The sequence below is a fragment of the Aphelocoma coerulescens genome, chromosome 1, assembly GCF_041296385.1.
Source record: "Aphelocoma coerulescens isolate FSJ_1873_10779 chromosome 1, UR_Acoe_1.0, whole genome shotgun sequence".
Taxonomy (NCBI): domain Eukaryota; kingdom Metazoa; phylum Chordata; class Aves; order Passeriformes; family Corvidae; genus Aphelocoma; species Aphelocoma coerulescens.
In genome coordinates this window covers 91,429,059-91,451,666 of record NC_091013.1, presented here as the reverse complement: position 1 = coordinate 91,451,666, position 22,608 = coordinate 91,429,059, and the positions used below count along the sequence as shown (strand labels likewise).

Sequence of the window (22,608 nt, the reverse complement as noted above, 5' to 3'; positions counted from 1 at the left end):
CTGCAGAACTCCTGCAGGCCCACCAGGATCCAAGCTCATTGAAACCAGCTCCTAGGATTTTCCCAGGCTCTCATCCATGTGTCTGACAGGTTCCTTTGACAGCCAGGTATAGGGATTTGTCCCCAGGTAGACAGTTTTAGTAGAGTGCTTTGAGGAAACTGGTTTGCCATCTGTCTGTGTCTACCTGTGGCAGCTTAATGGAGAGTAATGATCCTGCATGAACCCTCTAAATGAAAGCCATTAACTGAACTGATGAGAGAAATTGAATTATTGTCTCACCCAATACTTCCAATTTACCTGCCAGCTCATCTTTTCCAAGATGTGCTGAACATGAACATAGTCTCTGTCAGTCACCAATCTGCAGGCAGAGAGAGAGATCCCTCCTTGGCTCCCCAGGAAAGTAAAAGTGTGCTAGCAAAGTCCTTGGTCTATTGCTGACTGACTTTTATAACTCACTTTCTGTCCTTCTAACCTGACCTAGTTTGAGGTTGATTTTTTTCCCTGGTGGTTTGCACTGACAGCAGGTGTGTCTCCCCCAAACCAAGTCCGCCCCTACCTGAGGCTGAGACCACACAGTGGGTGCAATACCAATGGTCACAGACCTGCTGGGTGAATTCATGCTGTTTTATCAGAGGCAGCCTGACACTTTTAGAGAGACCAAATTTAGTGGCTGCACAAACATTAAACATGAAAACATCAAGACAAACATGAATACATGACCTCCAGGATTCACATGTGCAGTGGATCCTAAGTTCTCCCAACATTTAGCATCATCTCAGTCCACTGGCAGGCGACACAGCAGACTGGAAAGTGTTTGCCTGCAGAGGTTGCCTGCAAGTTTCCCAGTTCAAGGCAATATCTAACAAATTAGCATCCCTAAAACTGGGGTACTTGCAAATGAATTTGACGTCCAGGGTACAGAGGTGCCTTGCGAGCCCTTACTGCAAAACGCAGAGGACTTAAAGCAACTCAGCAATGTGTTAGAAGTCATATAATTTTTTCTTATGCATCATGCATCCAGCTATGGGCAAAGTGGACATTTTTGTCCTTGGTGATGTTTGATGAAGTAGATTTAATCAGACAGGACATTGGTAGTGTCGTGTTAGCCCATCTATTATTCAGGTTTTGTTTCTGCTGGTCCCTAGATGGATTGGTGTGTCTCCCAGATGTTCTTCCCTGTTCGTGCGATGTCTTTTTGTTTTTGTGGTTGATAACCTTGTGCCTGGTGTGTGCAAATCTAATTATATTTTGGTCTAACAGAAGATGTCAGCTTGCATATACTTCCAAGAATGATGGATATCCTATCCCTGGAAATAGCAGAGCCACAAACGGGAATTATCCACGGCTGTGAAGTTAACATAATATATTTGCAAAATAGAATAGAAATAAAGTAAAATAGAACAAAATAAATTAAATATCCAAAGCACAACATAGTTTTGTTCTTTGCTTCTGTAAAACTGCAGCAATAAAGGGAAAATGGCAGCAAAGAAGGGGATAATAGTGCATAGATGAGGTGTGCAAGGAACATAAAGATAAAATCTCTGGTTTGGCTCCTACCGTTTCTTGCTCTGTGATCTTCAGAGTCCATTTTAACCATCTCTCTTCTGTGCTGGCACTTTCCTGCCTCTTCTTCTTCATCATTCATTCTGAATTCATGCTGACCATGTTCCTCCTAAAAATATGCAGATCCTCATCAGAAGAGACCACCAACCTTGAAATACCATCTTTTGCACTACTGCCTGTCTCCATCAGTTGTCTTTTTTCTTAGCCCAACAAAGACCCTCTCTTGCGGCTGCCTGTGTGTTTAAAGCACATACAAAGGTTTTTGCAAAACTGGGGGCTGAGGACACCAGGACATGCAAGGAAGACACCTCAACGCTATGGACACAATGATGCCTTCAACAAGCTCTGCCTGCTTTCCCAAAGAGTGTGCAGAGCTCCCTGAATACACAATTTTAAGTAGGTTTTATTTAGAATAACTGTGATATTTTTCTATCGTGTTCTCTCTTTCTATAGATTTTCTGATACTGTGGTGGCTGGAAAGGGTCTTGGTGCTCATGTTGGAAAATGCACTATATATAAAATGGGATATTGTTGACAAAACTTACAGAAGACTGAAGCTCATCAACAGTAGCAAACAGCTGGTGTTAGTCAAGATGCAAATTAGTTTTCCACGTCAGGAAGGAAGGCACAAATAATCATCCCAAAACTCAGCAATAAAGACCTACTTCTGTCATTTAGGATCCCATACAGCTCCAGGACATAAAGCCTCCTGAACTTATGGGAATGCCTTGCTGGAATCAACAGCTCAGCTATGGTCTCTTTGGAGTCAGGATTCCTCGCATTGATTGCCACAATTAGGATGCAGCTAAATCAGTAAAACTGAATGACTGGGGTCTATGGAGCATGACGCTTTCCTCTGGTGGCTCAAGAGATCCTGTTCAGTTTCCACTGGCCCTTTTAGTTCAGATGCCATTGGAAGGCAGTGGTGGACCCTAATAATAGACATCTGTGAGTAATGCATTTCACAGCTGTTGTACTATAATGGGCGGGGAGAAGTTCAGGCAGCAGCCAACATTTTCACGGAGTGCCGGATGCCGACTGCCGGGTCTCCGCTTGGTGCAGAGCCTGTGGGTTGCAGCTGCTCAGGCTGGGAGGCAGGCAGCTCCTGGGGAAGCACATCCCACAGGGGAGGCCAGTGCTTATAAAAAGGCCAGCTGTACCTGGAATGAGATAGTGGCCCTCAATCCCAAGGGAGGTTCATCTGACTGGGCCACAACAATCACTGTCTCCAGAAGCGGCAGGAATGTTGAGAGAAGAAATTGAGCCTGAAGTGACAAGCCAGGAGACAGAGAGAAGAATATTGCAAAAAGAAAAGACACTGGGAGTTATCCCAGGGTAGTTCTTCTGTCACCATGGTCAGACTGTGAACTCCATGAGGCAGGATTGACAACTGGCATCATATAGAGGGAGATACTCCCTCAGTATCAGTTCAGTGATGGTCCTAAGACACCTTGTGCCCTGTCTGCCCTCTGCATCTCTCTTTTGTGTCAGGCTTTCACTTCCTTTTTCCTCACAGATGTCACAATTCAAACATATCTGGCTCTCTAGGGACTCTGGAAGCAGCAAATAGGTCTGTGGGGTTAGAAATATGTGCCAGCTAAAAGTAGTGTGATAACAACCTGCAAATAAACTGAAGGGCTGGAGTATAACGGCAGAGGGGCTGTCACCATATGTGGGAAATGTTGCTCTCCCTGCTACTGGCAGTCCAGGAACAGCGGCTGTGAACCATCCATGGAAAGCATCCAAGTTGCCATGTGTTCAGACAGGGAAGAATTTGAGCTCAGCCCCCATTCCTCACCGCTCCTGCTATTTCTAGCTCCCTTTCATGTGTGTGTGTGTGTCTTAAATAGATACAATCTTTAAATAGTCATGACTTCAGATGGTAGTTTTCAAATAAATTCAAGTGATGGACTGTGATCTGACTGAGTGTCCTGGGCCAAGTTCTGTCTTCTCACCATAGCCTTCGTCCTAGGATCCAGCTGGATCAAAACCAAGACCCTCAGGATATGGTACCTGAATTACTTGATGCTGGGCTTTGTTTTGCATTGAGTGGCTGGTTACAAAGTTCTTCCAAATTTCTGCCCAGGCAGACAGCGCATCACCTGGGTGAAGCCCTGTTCCTCAGGGCACCTGGAATGCACTCAGATACAAAGTTCTGGACAGCACAGTGACTGCCTGGAGGCAATGGGCATGGACATAAAGCAGTGCAGAACTTGCCTACTGGCTTCAAACACATGTGATGGATTATAGTTCTTGGTGTGTTTTACAGTTTGGATGAGGAATGTCCAGTCATCCAGCAGCTTTCACCTGGTTTTAACTGCCAGATACCATAAACCAAAAGTTCCTCTGGAGACACTTCTGCCCGCAAAAACCAATCTGTTTATAAGAGATCTGATCACATGTGTACACTTGAATTTAAACTGGGCTTGTTAAACAGACCAGGTCTGAGTCTGTTCTCAGTCAGTTTCTGCAGTTATAAAACAGGGACAAGAGACAACAAGGACCAATAGCTCCTTGTAAGCAAAACTACTTTTCTGACAGACCTGATCTGGGAGTCACAGGACCTGTCCACTTCCCCCTGTGACCATCCTCCAACAGTTTGGTCAGCCATTGAAAATACATTTGAAGCAAAAAGTCAGCTCATCCTCTCTGTTAGCTTTGCAAACTGAGTCATTGAGTGATACAGAAGCTGAATTAAAAGATGGTCGTGAGCTTTAAAAGCTGCAAAATGTTGCAGCTGTTAAAAACATCTGCAAGTTGGAAGGAGGAGGATCCAGTTTTCCTGGCAAGAGCATGATGCTGACTGGTCTCAACGCAAGTGTTACTACGTGGAATGCCGTCCAACATGATGATGTGCTCAGCTCCCCACACATGAAGTGCACTGTGCATTGGCTGGTGCATCGCCCTCCAATACAGTCAGTCTTCACTATTTCTAGAAGTACGATTTGGGCTAGAACAGTATCCATAAATTTTGCAAGAGTAGCTGCTTGGCTTGGTTTGGCTGTACCCCTGCAGGGCTGATTCAACAGTCTGGTGGCTCCAGACTTGGTTCAGAGCTGGGAGCTCACCGTAAGGCAAATGTCCCTGCTAGGGTGGGACAGGCACATATTTTTTACATGACAGCTATGCAAACACAGTCCTCTGGTAATTCATAAGGCACGGATAATGCAAGAAGCCATGAAATTCTTGCCTTCTGGCAGAGATACTGGATAGCATCATGCTGTATTACTTTACACAGCAAGCCACGCCTTGGCCCAGCTTCCCTGTGGGGATAGTATTTAAGGATGGTTAGCAGCCAGGGAAGGGCACTGAGGTTCAGCACCTTTTCAGCATGAGGTCCATGAGAACAGACACGTACCTGTCTAGCTGTACATTTGTTCCCCTCCACAGGCAGAGACCTGATTCGCCAGCACACGGGGGCGATATGTGCCTGAGGCTACGATCAGGTCATTCCTGTTACACTGGCAATGAAAAGCAGGTGAAGGCAAGTTCCGTCAATTCCGCCTGTTCCTCACACAACCACCACCTAGAAAGAGTAGAAGTTTCCTTCACTTTTGGTGAAAGAATGTCCTGGGTTTAACCACTGCTTCCTGAAAATGAGCATGATTCACTTTCAGCACTTTTCACTGATCACCTCAAACCTTCCACGACACCTAAGTGCTTCATAGAGACAGATTTCAGTGCAAATCCAAAGATGAGACTTTAACCCCCTATCTGCAGTTCTCGGGAGAACTTCATAGCTCCTCAGAGCTCACTTGCTCAGGAACAGGCCCAGTGTACGTCAGACCTTTCCTGTCTGACATTTGCTTCCAGCCACAACACTCTCCAATAAGGCCTGACTCATGAGGCTGAAGGGGTTTGCAGCTCAGGAGTAGGACTGAGTGCCCTAAACACATAAAGGTGATTTATGGGCTGCCTCCCGAGTCACACCCTCAGCTGACCATGTTCTGCCCATGTATCTTTGTGCATTCCCATCAGACGATCTTCTCAACACAGACTACAGTTCTGAAGTCACCACAGATGCACCCTCCTCATCACTAGATTATCAGTGCCTCAAGGAGCATGTAGATGTGGTGCTTAGGGACATGGGATAGTGGTGGACCTGGCAGTGTCTGGTTAGTGGTTGGACTCAATGGTCTTCTGTTTTTTTCCAACCTTGATGGTACTGTGATTCATGAGCTGCTGGGCAGCCCTGACCCAAAACCCACACATACAGTGCTGTGCCATAGCGTGAGAGAAAAAGATCAGGGACATGATCCAGCTGTAGAGCCCAAGTCCTGCTCTAATCTGGTCCTTCTTGTGTGCACTCTGCATGGACAGAGACTTCATCCCTGTTTCCACACACCACATAGATACACCCAGAGGCACTAATTAAGGTCTAAGTAAGGAGAGGAGGGTAAAAGTTTTCTTTCTGGTATGCTTTCATCTCTTCAGTCTCTGATTTCTTTTCAGTCAAATTGGGAATAAATCACCCTTCCATCTTCCATTGGAGGACTGCAAAGGATTCATAAGGCAGCATGTGTAGGACATGTCAAAGCTTTCAGCAGGAAATCTTCTCTCACCGATCCCATAGAGCTGCACCCCTGCTCTGCAGACACATCATGGGGAGCTGCTTTACTCTGCAGAAATGGAGGCATCAGGCCCACAGAATGAGATAGCGTTGGAACTCCTTGTCCTGAGCTAGCTCAGACAGCTTTTCCTGGAGGAGAATACTAGCTCCACTCAGTTAAATAACTCCTGCTACTTTATGCTTCAGAGATTTGAAAGCCCCCACCACCACACTTCCCCCTCCTCAGGTCCTGTGTTTCTGGGGACCCCTCGGGTGTTTCATTAGGTTTCCTTTATTTAGGCTTCATGTACAATGCGGGACTTTGTAGTGAAGTGACAGCGGGCAGCCAGTTCGTGTGGGACCCTTTGTCTCAGGTTTTGTAAGAGCTGCTATTGTGAAAGCACTTGACAGGCCCACCAACACAAATATAAAGACAATTTAATGACTTATTACTTTTAATTGGGGGTGGGGAGAAAGAAAATAAAGAAGAAAGTGCCTGGCTGAACTGGTGCCAGAAGGCTCAGGTGGGAATTTATTGTAGCAGCTCCCAAGATTGCCAATTGCCCATAGCAATGTATTGTGTAGGAACACAGCCTCTACCACAGAGGTGATTAAAGGTCCAGAGATGGAGGCAGAAGAGTGGTTGAATGCGTTACAGTGCGAACAACAACTCCAGGTGGGCTCAAATCCACACAAGAAGCTTTTAGGGGAATTCTGTAGGAAATCAGGACAGGTTATGGAGGGAAAGAGCTTTCCATGCTCCCTCAGTGAATGCTTGGTCTGCAAAAAGTATTAAGCAACTGTCTTTAAAACATGGATCTGTTCCAACTATACAAAGCCCAGCACACAGCCACCACTGGTCTTATTTTGGCAACACACAAGGAGCCAAAAGCGGTGAATTCAGCTCTTGACTTTGGTTATGCTCTGGCTGTAGTGGAAGTTTAAGGCTCAGGATGGGGAACATGGGATATAATTTGGAAAATCCATTTTGATGCTCAGAATCCCCTCTTCCAGCCCTAAAAACTGTGGTCCTGCAGGTCACTGAGCACCATGGTGGCCTCTCAGAGGCAGAGCAGCAGACAGAGAATTGTCTCATAACATGCAAAAAAACCACAGCCTTACTTCAAGGCAGCTCTTGCAATGATGATTTTTGAGGGATAGGAAGTGGTAGTATATGGACATTTCCAGGAAAACAAGCATGTCTCTCCCCAGTGATTCTTGAAACATAGGTGGTTGATAGGTGTGAAATTATAAGTCCTTGCCTAAAAGCAAATATGAAGTGCATTGGATGAGGCAATGGAAAATAAAATTATTTAATGCCTGCTTCCCCTCCCTTCACCCCCCCCCCCAAAAAAAAAAAAAACAAAAAAAACCCAAAAAATCCAAACCAAAAAAAGAGATGTTTCCTGGTTTCCTGTGACTTCATTTCATGCCTGGGAAGAGAAAAAACTTTAAAACAGTCTTCCTGGGAGGTCCTGATGAAACAGGGCTGTCAGAGACAGTAGTTGGTTGCCTTTCTGATTTGAAATCCAGCTAATTAGCTCCAAAGCATGGTTCCTCAGATCTGAGCAGGGCATGAAGCTGCTGAGTTTGATATTTCCAGCCTGTCAGCCCATGCATTAAAATAGAAATGAGCTCCATGGGGTGAGGGAGCAGCAGGCTTAATAAAGGCACCCTGGGGCAATTTGGCAGAGCTGGAAAAGGGACTGACGGCTTTGATGGCAAAGCCCTCCTCACAGGGCCTTCTGATGGGAGCCTGGGGTGCAGAGTGGTGTTAGTTCCTCCTCCTGAGGCCCCTACAGGGATTCACAAAGGCTTTGACCAAAGGCAACACCAAAAAGGAGGGGGAGCTGTGCTCTGAAGGAGCACAGCTGCAGAGCCAGGGCACTGTCTTGTAGCAGCAGCCTCTTCCTGGCATCCCAGGGCTTTGAGCAGCAAGAGTATGAGATGCCATGGCCTTCTGGGGAGGCAAAGTCATGCACAGATACTGTTCCTGTCTCTTGTGCCCGGTTTGGGGTAGCATCAGCTCCATTTTTAGACCTTTCTCTGAAGGCACCTGGATGTGGTTACAGCCCTGGGGCAAACCCCTGGATCGAGCCACAAATTGTGTTAAATAGTGCCTGAAACCAGGATAAAACCTGCATTAAGAAGTTTCAATACCCTTAGCAGACTGTCTCCTGTAAGGCTGGCAGAGCACAGCTAATTTTGAGTGAACTCTAGGAAGACAAAGGCTCATGGGGACACACCACCTCCAGGGGTGGGGCATCCACCCACAGAGAGAAAACCGAGGGGGGCAGTTTTTATAAGATACAAATGAGAACCAGACTAGAAATCAGGAACCTAAATCCTATTTGAAGTTCAAATTTCTCCAGCATAGAGTTTATCACATCTGGTATAAAGAATTGCTTTTCATAAGGACTATTGCTTTGGCATCATAGAACCACAGAGGTTGTTATTCAAGCTCAAATGGTGGCTTAGCAGTTGTCAAACACACCTTGTTCAGGTGGGGTCCCAGGACTGATGCAGAGGTTCTCCAGATGTTTCACCAGTAAATGTGGTGTTACTGCAGCAACACATACCAATTTTCTAACAGGGTCAGGAAGCTGTTGCTGTCTTTAAGCACTCAGGTTTTGAAGCTGCAGCATCATGCAGTTCACTGAGGCCTCCAACCCCATCCTGGAATGCAGGAAAGCCCAGGGGAGTTCTATGGTGCTGTGTAGACACTCTGCCCGTATCCAACACAGCCATAGGAAAGCATTCCTGAGTTTGTGCAAACTGCAGTGCATTTCAAACCCAGACAGAATGGCAACCCTCCTTGATTTCTTATGTATGAGATTTTTTACATGCTTGTTTTCTAACTTCAAATGCTCCCTAAATTTGGGCAAGGGATTGTGCTGTTGGGCACAGGAGAAATGTTCCCTTTGGGACAATGTCTCACGCTTGCAAACCATGCACTGGGTTTTTTACCTCTTAGCCCTAGAGGAAGAGATAAAATAGGGAAAAGGGAGAGGGTATTGAAAGTCTGTACAGCAGGGTCCATCAAGGAGTGATTTTCACTTCAAAGCCTCACTGGAGAAATCTGAGCTCGAAGAAAGGTCTTAGCCAAAAGAAGCCGGAAGACAATATTACTCATGTAATCTAACGTTATGCTTCAGAGAGCATGAGATGTTTACATGGGAGGGTGAGAAAGCCACTTTTCACATGGTTGAGGATATTCCACAGCTCACCAGCTGCATCCTGGGAAGAGTCTCATCTTCCCAATGAGCAGTTGCTATTTGAGAAGACAGGATTAACTGGAACAATGGTCTGACTGGACCACTGGACTGTAAGAATTGGCTTTGTCTGAGTACCCATTCTCTTCCTTTGCCTTCCCCTTGAAAACACGCATCAAGACAGATCACAGCTCTGTGTCCCACCAAACGGAGAGGTGTGCTGCTGCTTGCATTAAAAGATAGGGCTCACACAGGCAGATGTCAGAAGTGATGGACCTTGCTTCAGCCAGGCGTTCACACTGCTGTGAAAAATCATGAGATTAGCACAGCTACTGAGCTAGGTAAGAAACAGAATCATTGAATGGTTTGGGTTGGAAGGGGCCTTAAAGATCATCTAGTTCCAGCCCCACTGTCATGGGCAGGGTTGATCCCTATCTCTAAAAGTAGTGAAGGGCACCCCTATGTTAGTACTGCAGGATGAACTCACCCTGCCATGATGGGCTTTTTATTAACAACAAACCCTACAATTCAAATTTCACAGTGCTTCTGGTGCAGTCATATTCCCTTGGTGAGCAATGCTCTTGATTTGTCTGATTTGGCTTTTGCTGCAGAGCAAATCCTAAAGTTTTCCCAGGAAAATCCTTGGATCCCTTGAATTCAATAATGTACAACGAATTTGCATTTTCCTTTAAGCTGTGTTTCTCTGCCATAAATTCGACCTTAAAACCAATTTTCAGGGTGTCTTGCCCACCCCCGTTATCTGTTGTTTAGGATGTCTTGTCCAGTTCCCACCTTGCTCCTTCTAGAAGCGATAATCTGTGTATGCAGCACTGGTGTGGAATAAATATTGCCTGAAAAATTTCAAGGTTAAGCAAAATCTGTAGGGAGGGAACCTAACTTTTATTAAGCCAACTGCTTTAGCTTGAATAAAACAGAGGAATTCCCAGGCACATCAAACATTTGACCTGATGGTGGATGCAAACCCAGCCACCAGCACCACATGGTAGTGACAAACACTGACCTACCCCAGGGCAGGCAAACAAGAAAGATCTGGAACAACACATGAAATTGTCAAGGATTTTAAGAGCCAGGAAGGCCAGAGACAGACAATCTCCAGTTCCCAAGTACTTTCAGTGTGATTTGGATGTCACTGCCTCCCCAGTACTCTCTATTCCCAATGCCACCCTGGTATAAATGAAGCCATTCACACAGCATGGAAGAAGCCCTGACCTCAGTCTCTTGTCTAGGGAGGTTGTTTTATAAAGTGTGTGCAATGCTGACACTACACTGGGAATGTATAAGGAAGAAAAGGAAGGGTGGAATTGTCTACATCTCCTGGTACAAATTGAGACTGTACGCCCAATGTGCACAAGAACATCTGGATTGTTTTCACATTGTCCGGAAAATGAAGGAGCATGTGGAAAGAGGAGAAGGAAGGAAGAAGGGCTGGCAGATTCGGGACATCCTCCACGTTCCTTGATGAGCAGAAATTTATGCCTGATACGGTGGTCTGGCTGAGAACACAGGAATGGGAAGAATTATGACCTAAAGTACCTTTATAGGCCCATTTTTAATGTTTATCCAAAGCTAAGCAATAGACTAAAATACTGAGTTTTTGTGTGGCAAGGCTGTTGCATGTTCCTGATCCAGAAATGACACATCTGATCTGTTCTCCCAGTAAAGACTTGTGGAGCATCAGTGACTTCCTTGGCTCTGTTATTCTTTACCTGTAATGTCTTGGGCTGTGGTGGGACAAGTCCTGACTTCACATAGTCATTTGGCTTAAACAGCTGAAAACTCCTCCTTCTATCACTCTGGTTTTGGATAACATAAGAATATCCAAGGTAGCTCCTAAACCTGGCACCCCCACAACCACTGGTCCCCAAGTAACCCTATCCAAGCAGGTGGCCTCCCACAACAGCCAAGTCTTGGGGGAATCTCTGCCTGCTCTTGCTCTCTGGAACTGTTCTGCCACATGCTTTTGCATGATGGGCACATCTTGGACACCAGACTCCATCCAGTAATGGATTAGCAGCAATTAAGCAGTGCTCATTGACCTCGTCCTAACTGGACCTCCCCTGAACTGAACGGGAGCCACACTGGATCTTGCCTCTTTCCGTTTCTGGGGCTAATTATTACCAGCTAAACAGCACTAGGCTTTCCCTTTTTCTCTTTGCCATGCTTGTTAGCATTGTTTCTTCCAGCAGCTTTTCATCTCAATGGAGGCAATTGTGCCTGGCTGACATTTTAATTCTTTCCAGCTGCATCTGAACAAAATGACACAAATTAAGTGGAAGGGCTTGGGGAAGAAGGGGAAGGAAGCTCCCAGCCCCCACAGTCTGCACTACAGCAAGGGTTTTGTGCTGAATGCAGCATATGCTCAGAAGGTGCCATGGGGAAAGGCTTTGATTCCACACTGACAGTGTGGGCCAGTCCCAGGGATGCTCTGTTGCACCAGAACCTCTCTGGAGCTGTTCCCCTGAAAGTCGGGGCTAGGAAACTTCGAGGTGAAGGATTTGCCAGGTCTCCCAGCAGAGCAATGGCACATATCTGCCTTTGCTTACAGAAAGATACCTTGGTTTACAGACCCCTGCATTCAAGTAACTGAGACTGAGTGAGCTCCTGACCACTCTGTGAAGGGTCTGAAGCTGAACTGTGCTGGTTAAAGACAGATTTAGAACAGACTGGCAAGCTGCAGATCTCTTTAGCAAGCCATGGAAATCCCAGCCATGAATAAAGACCTCTCTGGGTAAGATACAGCATTAATACAGAATACAAAGTCTGCTTATACCTTATAATTAAGGAGAACTATTAAAAAAAGTGTACTTAAAAATTGCTCTTGCAGGTCTTAGGTTGCTTTAGAGATACCCACATAGCTTGTTTCAGAATCTAAGCCCTTTAGCCTAAGTTAGGACAAAAAGAGATATCAAAAGCAGAATTAAATGCAAAAAGTCTCTAGCAGTTAGTATGAACCTCAGGGAACAGGATCAGACTAGTTCAGTAAAGCACAGGGCAACACAATCAGGCTGATGCTGGATTAAGCCAGCCCTGAAAACAGAAGAAGAAACCGAAGATGTTTGCTTCCCACATTTCTGTTATTGCAGCCTCATATTAGTGAGCAGGAACAGAAAAGCGTTTGATCTTTTAGTGATTCCTCATTCTAGCACCAAGCTCACAGTCACAACTCAGCTCCCAGGCACACAACAAGAGGCAGGAGCTGGTGCAGGATGTGTAAGGAACTGGAGATCGGGGGGGGGGGGGCGTGGAGGGGGCCGGGGTCCAAAGGACCACAGGGAAATCAGATTAAGGAGGTGAAGAAAGTAGGTGGAAGAGAAGTGACAGACACAAACAGTCCCCAGTGAGCTGATACCTGAAATCCCTGTGAATTCTCTGCCCTGCCTTCCAAATGAGTAGAACCACTGGGTCTGGAGAGCATATCCCAACATTCGATACCAGACCTAAGTGCCTACATGGGGAACTGAATAGCTCAAGGTCACGTTACAGCCTGGGTCATCTCAGAGACACTCCTGAAAGGTGATTTTGATCTTAGCAGTGTCAAATCAGTTTCTGGAGGCACCTATTGCTCTCCATTAATCAAAAAATCATAGAATCAGAAAAATTTACATTGGAAAAGACCTCTAAGATCATCAAGTGTAATCATTAACCTATACTGCCAAGCCCACCACTAAACCATGTCCCTAAGCACCACATCTACACAACTTTTAAATACTTCCAGAAAGAGTCAAGCACCTCTGAGATCCCAAACCACATGCCTCAGGAATTTGAGCTGCTTTTGGTTGCAGAACAAATAGCCCAGGGAGGACCATGCCAGTGAAGGAGAAGTGAAGATGTTTTCCAAAAAGCCTCACTGCTAAATTTTTCAGCTGCCTCACAGACTAATGTGAACAGCAGATTCCCACTTACAAAAAAACCCCAGCTCCGTGCCTTTCTTCCTCAAAAGCCCTGGAGTGCAAGACCTATTTTCCCAGGTGATAAGAGCTCCTTTCAGGTGGTGGAGTGGGTGCCTCTAACGCCAAGAACAAAATGTGATCCTGGCAGCTTTTCAAAGCACCGATCCTAACACCTGAGGAAATGTCATTAGGATGTGCTCAACTGAGAAACAAGGAGCAAAAGCAGAGAAAAGCTTTGCTTCAGCTTTTGTCATGGTTTGCTTTTTCTTCAAAGATATATTTGAACAGCTCTCAGCAGGAGCTATGGATGCTGCCAAGCTTTCAATCCATGCAGATCTAAAATATTTGTAATCAAAATGGAGCTCCGGGGCACTTGTTTATTTATTGCAGTGGTCTACATCTCTGTATGTCCCCATGACTCCAATTTTAAAAGGAAGAGGCACAGAAAGGAACAAAGGGGGACAGAGGTAATAAGAATTTCCTAATTTATAAAGGGCTGTTTGTTTGTGCCTTTTTTTTACTTGCAGAAAGGATCTCTGTCCAGTAAGTCAAATTCCTTGAAGGATTTAAAGGAACATGATACTATACATGTTTTTTTTTTCATTTAGAGGCCTTAAATTTCATTCTGTGTTTTATTGATACATTTTCTTTTGTGGCAACATCAGTTTAAACAATTGCCTCCCAGTCCTTGTCCCTTACCCCCTCCCAAGTGTTTGTTCCTGCAATATCGTGGTGTAATGCCACAAAGCTATGGCTAAGTAGGGTAAGATAAAAAGAATTAGGGAAGCAAATGATTATCACCAAAAAATCTGTTTTGTCTCTGTTGCTCTGTTGGATCCATTCCCCAAGCCAGTGCTCAGCAGAGCAGCTGTGCTGGCAGGGAAGAAGGGATGGCATGCAGCAGCCTGGCTACAGGATTGAGAAGCAGCAGAGGGAGGGAGAGCAGAAAAGCCATCAAAGACAACATACCTTGAAGCTAAAGTCTCAATAAGTGGCTTTTCATGCAGCCGTTCCATGAGAAAAAGATGGTAATCACAGGTCCTGCATCCTCCCCATCACCCAGCAATGCCTGCAGCATTCACAGCACCGATGCAGAGCCCCCCCCAACCTTAGGGACTCAGCAGAAGAGGAGGGAGAACCAGCATGCCTTGAGTTCTACACAAGAAGAAAGTTTGGAAAGCCTCAGCTTGAGACCTGTGCACCTTTAAGCCACACCTGGGCACTTCTAACCTGAAGATTTAAGAACTATTTTGCAATAATGAATATGGAAAGGGAAACAGGGTGAGCACTGTGAGCCTCTGGAAATTTTTCAAAGGTCCTAAAATCAGTGTATAAAAAGCCTTGACTATTTAAAACATTTGGTAATGTGGAGATAAATGGATGGTAGGAGCTGCAGGAGAGAAGGGTCTCAGGCTGGTATCAAGTCCTGTGAAGGGCACCAAAGAAGCAGAGTATGGAAAAGAATGAAAAATAACAGCACACAGCAGGCACATGGGCAGTTCTGATTTAGGTCCTAAGATGAATGAGGCAGTGGTAGAGCTGAGGAGAGGAAGGACTTTCTTTCTGTCTGTCTTTCGGGGAAGAGCAGGAAAAGGCTGGAGGGGGAAGGGAGCACGGCTTGGCAGAATGCTAATGAGGCAGAGGTGATACTGCTTGATATAGAACTGAATGTGCTTAGGGGACCCTCCAGGGATGATTACCCAAAATTACTTTAAGAAAATGCCACTGAGACACTTCTGGCTCTGCACAGAGTACATAGCACAATAGATCTTCACACAGGGAGATTGACACATGGATGATGGATGTCAACAGTGAAGGAATTCCCTTTAAGGGAAGGATGGTAATTAACTTTGGAAACAAGGATTGGGGCTGAATGTACAAGGGAATGTTGTGTAAGGGCTGGATTCAAAAGGAGATGGGTGTGCAACACTCATGGTTTTGTCTCCCTGCTGAGTGTGAGCTGGGAGTGGCTGACTGTCCCAAAGCCTGCCATGTGATGCAGAGTTTACAGTCACATCTTAGGAAATCCATGAAGTCCCATTTCTGATCCCAGTAATGAATGTGGATGGTCAGGGGTCTTAGTCCTTAGCTTCAAGTTCAAGCCCTAAAGTTGCAAATAACTCAAAGGGAAGGGAAGTTTAGCATAACAAGGGAGACACTGCTGTGGATCTGTTAGAGGAATGGTGTCCATCCATTCTTGAGCGTGTGTTTTACAGCTAATACCTGCATCATTAAAACAAACACAGAGGGAAGGAAAATACATGATGCCCTTCCACGTGGCCAGAAGCCCACGCAGACAAGCTGGTTGTCTAGTGAGTACCCTAAGCTCTCTCTTATATTAGTCGTAGCTAGGGGTGCCAGCAAAGGGTTTGTGTCTGTGTTAGGAGGGAAGAAACCTCCTTCACTTTTACAACACCTTATCCACAGCTGCAAGTTGTTTTTGAGACTTTGCTTCAGCTGCAGCACCACCCTTATTTCAAACCCAAATCATTTTGCTTCCAAGTCCAATTTGTTAAACTAAGCAACAGCAGAATCCACACACTTACTGGGAGGTCCTTTACAAAACACAAGCATTCATCCAAATAAGTAAGAACAAGCTAATGTCTTGTCCTACCACCTCAGAAAAATAAACTCATTGTTCCCACTAAACTTCAAGGAGTGTGCTTTGCTGTGATGCAATATCATGGGGAGAGAGAAAACAAAGACATATTGGGCAAAACCATACCGTATTTCCCTTCAGGATTCATGTTTTAACATCTTGTAAATCAAAAATGCCTTCATTGTTTTTAGCATGTTTTGGAAACAGAATTTTTCTTTGCCTTCTGTTTTCAACCCAAATTGATTTTGAAGCCAGAACTACAAAGAAGTGCTAATGCTGGGCTTTGTTTCAGAAAGGTGATTACATCTTTGCTCACGGATGCCATTTCCTGTTCGAGATTCCTGGCTGATTTCGGTGGCAGCCCTGACATTCGTGGTGGTGGGCGGACATAAGGAAGACGCTGTTCCCATCGTAACAAGCTGTGATTACTGCCGATCATGACAGCCCTATTCAGTACACCTATTGTCAAGCCAGCTCATGTTCCTGCTTTGAATTGCCCTCTGAAGAGGTCCCTTTCCTTTTCTCTCCACTTGCCATCCTTGTGACCTAAGCATACAAACTGAAGTCCTGGAGAAGACCTGGAAAAGGTTTTGTGTCTGCCTGCAGGTCTTGGAGGCATTTGCTTGGTTAGTGCACCTGGAGATTTCTCCTTGTTTTTTCTGGAGATTTCTCCTTGTTTTTTGCAATCTCTGCCAGTTATTTGAACAGCTGTCAGGCTATGATTCATATCCCCATAGTCTACACACTTACCAAAAGATGAGCATTTAGTCTACGTACTCTATAGGTAAGGGAAAGAGATGTTCAGAGGTTCATACACCTAATCCACTTGGAACCCATACACCAGGGGAATTGGAGTCAATCTGCACAGCTGCCTTTCCTTTCCACGCACTAGGAAAGCAGCCTCGGACACTTTGACTTGTGACTTCCAAAGACAAAGGTATTTTCTATTCTGGTATTGTACATTTGCACAGATCTCTAGAAAGCTACTACACTACCTTTCTGTCTAATTCTCCTTTCCAATTATTCTGTGTGCTAATGTAAGTAGGCTTTATTTTTAATGGTGAGCAAAAACCCCGAAAGAATTCCGGACTATTGGTTTAGAAATATGAAAAAGATTGTAGATTTCCATGGTTTAGAACAATGCTGCAGCTAAGCTTACATTTTTATCCACTTTCTGTTTTGTAGTTCATCATTTGGAAATTATTTGCCTTTAGAGAGAGGGTGACCAGACTACAGTAAAATCACAGGATTATAGTTCAAATCACTTTAATTCAATTCATTTCAATTCAGTTAACTCTGAAGGCTGAAGCAGTTTATGTCAGTTGGGAAAGGGTCCTGGCTCAGATACCTCCTTTAGAAATCCATGACTAAATTATCTCAAAAGGAAGCTCGTCAGAAGAAGCTCCTAAGAAATACAGCTGAGTTTGAATGCCCTGGACCTGGACCAGTCTGCAAAGTGATACCTCCCCTCACTAGAATCTAAAGAAATTAATAACAGGGGTGCCAGGGGGGGCAGGGCACTCATGGTCTACAGAGCTGTCAGCAGAACCTCCCAGCAGTGACTGCAAAGCCAAATTCCATTCTGACATCTTGGCACTTCCGCATGCAGTTCATCTCGGATGAAGCTGGGATTTCAGACTTCAAAGCACAACCATGCTGTGCTTGAAGAAACTGTGAGCAGGAATTGATTCATATAGGGTCATCCATCTCTGGATGCCTAGACTCAAGGGGATGGAAGCAGAATTCTCCATTAGTTTGGATTATTCTGGGAACTTGGAGTGGCTCCAACTTACTGGTCTAAAAACAATGAGACTCTGGTCAGATTCTCATAGTTTCTCAAGAGGAATAATTTCCTTTACCAAAGTGGTGAGAAAATGAGACCCATCTCCTTAAGAGATTCCTGTCCAGTGTGACCCCTAAGCACCACGTTCAGTGCAAGCTCCGTGCTGGGATCACAGTCCTGTCACCCTCCTCTTCAAGCAGAGCCAAGGCCCACCACATGCTCTACACAATGCAGCAGGGGCAGCTACACCCTTTTGCTCACTCCTGGACTTCCTCTCTGGATCCTATACTATGAAGTTCTTTAGCTGTCCACTTCCTATTCAATTCAGACACTTGTGTCTAACAGGAGGAGGAAGGTGATTTTCCCCCTCTACCACACTCTCATTAAGCCCCTACATGGAGTACTGTGTCCAGCTCTGAGGTCCTCAGCACAGGAAGGACGTGGACCTGTTGGAGCAAGTCCAAAGGAGGCCACAAAGATGCTCAGAGGGCTGGAGTTGAGCTGAGAGATAGGGTTGTTCAGACTGGAGAAGAGAAAGCTCTAGGGAGACTTTCTTGTGGCCTTTCAGTACTTGAAGAGGGCCATTAAGAAAGACAGGGACAGTCTTCTGGGCAGAGACTTCTGTGATAACACAAGAGGGAATGGTTTTAAACTGAAGGAGTGTCAATTTAGATTGGATATTAGAAAGGTGGTTTTTTTTATGAGGGTGGTGAGGCACTGGCACAGGTTGCCCAGAGAAGCCATGGATGCCCTATCCCTGAAAATGTTACAGGCCAGGTTGCATGGGAATTCGGGCAACTCGATCCAGTTAAAGATGTTCCTGCTCCTTCTAGAGGTATTGGACTAGATACACTCTAAAGGTCCCTTTGAAGCCAAACTATTGATTCCATGATTCTGGACTGGATATTTCTCTGTTCCAGGAAATTGTCTGAGACCTCCCACCTTCATGGTACCCAGGACCAAACCAACAGCCTACAAAGCTGCAAAACCCCCAAATACTTTACTTTTAGCTAAATAGTAAGCTTTTCCAGGCAGCCCTCAGTACAACACTTACCCTCTGTGGATACGCAGGCATGCCACACTGAGTAAGGACTCCTCATGCCCTTGAAAAAAGAAAAATCAAGGACCACACACATCTTCCATTGAGCTCTACAGCACCCAGGTATGAAAGGGACAGAGCAGGGGGCACTGGACTCTCTACGTGGCCAGTGCTGAATGGATGAGCTGGCAAAGCTGGGTTTCACCAGGGCGGACACTTGCTAGCAGCAGCTACTTTTATTTATCTAGTTCCTTGTAACTGCATGAATTAGAGACTCATGAATTAGATCATTAGCTTCACAATGAACCAGAATGCTGATTTATTTAATGAATGTAAATGGTCTTTCGTTAGCTAATTAAATTAGGGAAATGAGAACTGTTGGTAATAAAATGGATAGAAAGGAGTGAAAAAGGTTCTGTACCCCAGTGACAGCTGTAATGTAGGTCTTTCCATGGCCAAGCCCCTCCGTAAAAGCTTCATACCAAGTTTCTGTCCTTGAGGGCAGCCTTTTACTACATCATCTGTGGCCAGACAGGGTTTATTGGAGGTCTGTAAAGGTCATGAGCCAAGAGAGTTGATGCACTGTGCTTCACTTTGTAGTTACACCTGCACCCAGACTAAGCTGAGTGGTCTCCTTGAGTTTGTATCCGTGTAAATACATGCATTTGCATAATAAGTGCAATGAGCTATTTGCAATAAGTTTCACTTTTATCTACCATGAGTCAGTTCCTCGGTGGTTTGGAAATTCCCTGGGTTGAAAACTCTGCTGTTCCAAGCCACCTGCTTATGAAAACACTCTGTGGTCCTTCTTCAGTCAAGTCTAGCATCCAGTAAGTCCAGTCCTGACCTTATAATTCATAAGCCAGAGACAAAAGAAATTACCTTCACACAAAGGCTCATGCTGGTGGTTCCCAGCCATGCATTTCAGAGCTGTAAAAGACCGTGTACCATAGCAAGAAGGTATTCTGTGTCTGTGGTAGCAGTCCTCATCTGTTAGGACAACACTGTGGAAGAATTTGAGGCATAAAAGACACCATAGCCTCTCACATAAAGAATACCTGGGAAAATTTCACCTTTGATCTGCTGAATTCCCAGTTAACTCCTTACGCCATAGACATTGCTCATGTCAGGGACCTCTTCCCCCACCTAACAGAACTGCAGCAATGGGAAACTCCTTCAATTTGGCTCCTTGGGGCCAAATGCTGGGCAGTAAATCTTACCCATTCCTTCAGATGAGGCATAGGTATGTCTAAAATAATAGAGCTCATAGAGGAATGGCATGAATTTCCTGCCAAAGAACATAACTAAAAGCCAGAGTGCTTTTTGACAGGTTTATAATCCACCCATGTATTGCTATCCATGTAGGTCACACATTAGTCTAGCCATATCTTGCTCAAAACTCCTCTTAGTATGCAATTTAGATAATTTTAACAGCCTTTTTGTAGACTATTAGAAAGTAAAGCAATAACAGAAATGGCACAAACCACTGTCCATCCAGAACACCTACAAACAGATTGTTATTCTAAGGAAATAAATCAAATATAAGACTTCAAGCATCAGGGAAATAACTTTCATCAATTAAACCATGTGAATGACCGAAGTCTTAAAATCAAATGAAGCCAGCATAAATACATCATCACAAAAGGCCACTCCTTGGCCAGAGACTATGAGGAAGTCACCACATCTATAACTGTTATTAATAGGAATAAGTCTGTAAAGATATAAATATAGGCTTGAATTTTCAGGCCTGTATATCTACATGGGAGGCAATAATTGGAAAGCAGAGATGATTAATATGCCTGATTAACTGCACTATCAGAAGACAGGCAATGCAATTACAGAGTCTTTCAGACATGCATGATCCTACACTCCATCACCAACCAAATAAAACGAACACAAACAGAATTAATCAAAAGAAATAGGAACACTGAATTTAAGTAAACACATGCAAAATGTCAAAGACACCTTCATTCTGGATTGTTCTCACTATCAGCAAGAGAAGTATAAAATTAAAAAGGTGAAAGAGATAAATGATGCTTTCCTACCAAAATTAAGGGAATTTCCCAGCACAGGCTCTTGCAGCTCCCTTTGGTCTGCAGCCTGGCAGCGTGTAGGGAATACAAAGTGAATAAAGCCACTTTCAGGACAGGATGCAAAGTGCTTGTGAGTGTTGCCACTGGCCATGACTAATCAGGACTTCATCTCTTCCCAAAGTCAGCCTCTCAAAGACCTTTGGGCTGTGGCTGACCTCATTCCATAAGCCAAGACTGTAAGTTATTCCTGTTGAAAAGGGGTTGCTTCTCTTCGTTCTCCCATATCCCTCATCTCCCTTGCTCCTCAGCAAGAGGGGAGAAGGACTTCTCTCAGCAGCCACCACACTGCCTCTGCTTTGTTTTTGTTGGTGAAGCAGATGTAACTACTCTCTCTCCACCTCTCTTCCCCATCCAAATGGACTTTCCCCAGATGGCTGCATGGCACTGCTATGAGTCATTCCTGTGTGACAGGCTGGGGGTCTTACATTATACCTGTGAATTGATCCAAGTTAAAAATAACCTTGCCAAAAAAAGAAAAAAAAAAAGAAAAAAAGAATGAAAGAAAAGAAAAACACTTTTTAAAAAGCTGTAGGAGGGTGTGAGGCAGCCCATAGAAAGGAATAGAATCCAGGGGAAGGGTGAGAGCTGTTGAAGCTGGTTTGGTTCCACAGTAAATGCCTTTGAATCTACAGTTCAGCCAAGCTAATGAGTGACAGGTTACATGTGGAGTAGGGGCTTCCCATGCCCTCTGTACACCCAACTCCCACCCCTGCATGATCTCTGGGGAGGCCACAACAAAACAGAAATCAAAGCCAAACCTCTTAGCTATGAGAAGAACATCTTCACAAGAAGACTTCACACCAGGAAGCCCTCTTGGTGAGAAAAAGCAGCACAACAAATCGGTGACTTGATGGGAACTGCTGCCTCCTTCTTTGACAGAAGCTTGTGGTACCTTTTTCTGTCCCAGTGCACAGCCTTTTGCTCCTTATTAATCCACGTTACCTTTCCTTCTCCTCTCTTCACTGGACCCTGACCATGCAAATAATACCCTTTCCAAGAATATTACAACATCTTTAAAATTTTTTTTTGGCCTCTAGGGTTTATTTAGTTGACTGATGTACACATTCCATCCTGTGGTCACGAGCAGTGGCAGCAGCTCTCAGCTGAGTTCTTGTACTTTTTTTTTGTGTGTTATTTTTTCACAGCAGGAGCTGAGTGTCAGCTCCCAAACCTAGCTTAAGAAGGGAGAGAAGAAGCAAGAAAGAGCTCCTCAAATGCTCCACTTTCTCTGAGGGCCTATTTGCAAAGGAATATTTCCACTGTCAGGACAATCTGATGGCTTTCCCAGAACATGGGAAGTTCATGGGAGCAAGCAAGTGCAACATGTTGAATTTTTCACTTGGAAACCAGTTCAGCCCTACTGTGAAACCCAAAAGCCACAGAAACAGACCCAGGAGAACCAAAGTGACGATCACAGTGATTTGATACAGCAAGGACAGAGATGATAGAATCATAGAATGATTTGGGCTGGAAATGACCTTAGAGATCCTTTAGTTTCAACTCTCCTGCCATGGGCAGGGACAACTTCCATTAGACCAGATTGCTTAAAGGCCCATCCCACCTGGTCTTGGACACTTCCAGGGACAGGGTAGCCACAGAGTGGTGCAGCATGCTCAAAGTGCAGGGTATTAAGAGTGGGAGGAAATCACAACATCTGATTTTCCCTCTCCTTTGAGAGGCACAAATCCCAAAGGTCTCCCCAGGAGGGACTCAGCCTGAAAGCCCTTGGGGGTCACTTAAATTTGCTTCCACATTTTCCTGTTCTCTAAGTTCTGAAATGAATCCCAAAGTGCAGTGCAATATAGTTTTCAAGATTAAACCACGGAATTTGGGGATTTGGAGCAATCAATACTCGTGAA

At 44.9% G+C, this 22,608-nt stretch overlaps 1 protein-coding gene across 5 annotated transcripts in view; it reads right to left on the bottom strand.

Annotated features, from left to right (window-relative positions):
- The window catches only part of GUCY2F (guanylate cyclase 2F, retinal), an 89,161-nt gene extending 67,450 nt beyond the window's left edge, over nucleotides 1–21,711 (bottom strand). For 4 of the 5 annotated variants that reach the window (XM_069017046.1, XM_069017076.1, XM_069017067.1 and 1 more), the window contains exons 1-3: nucleotides 21,508–21,711; nucleotides 4,922–5,089; nucleotides 1,558–1,672 (exon numbers count right to left, since the gene is read on the bottom strand). The gene's annotated coding sequence lies outside the window, so the exon portion shown is untranslated. The remainder of the gene's footprint in view (nucleotides 1–1,557; nucleotides 1,673–4,921; nucleotides 5,090–21,507) is intronic. The other variant, XM_069017056.1, reaches the window with a different exon arrangement.
- Nucleotides 21,712–22,608: the final 897 nt, after the last annotated feature.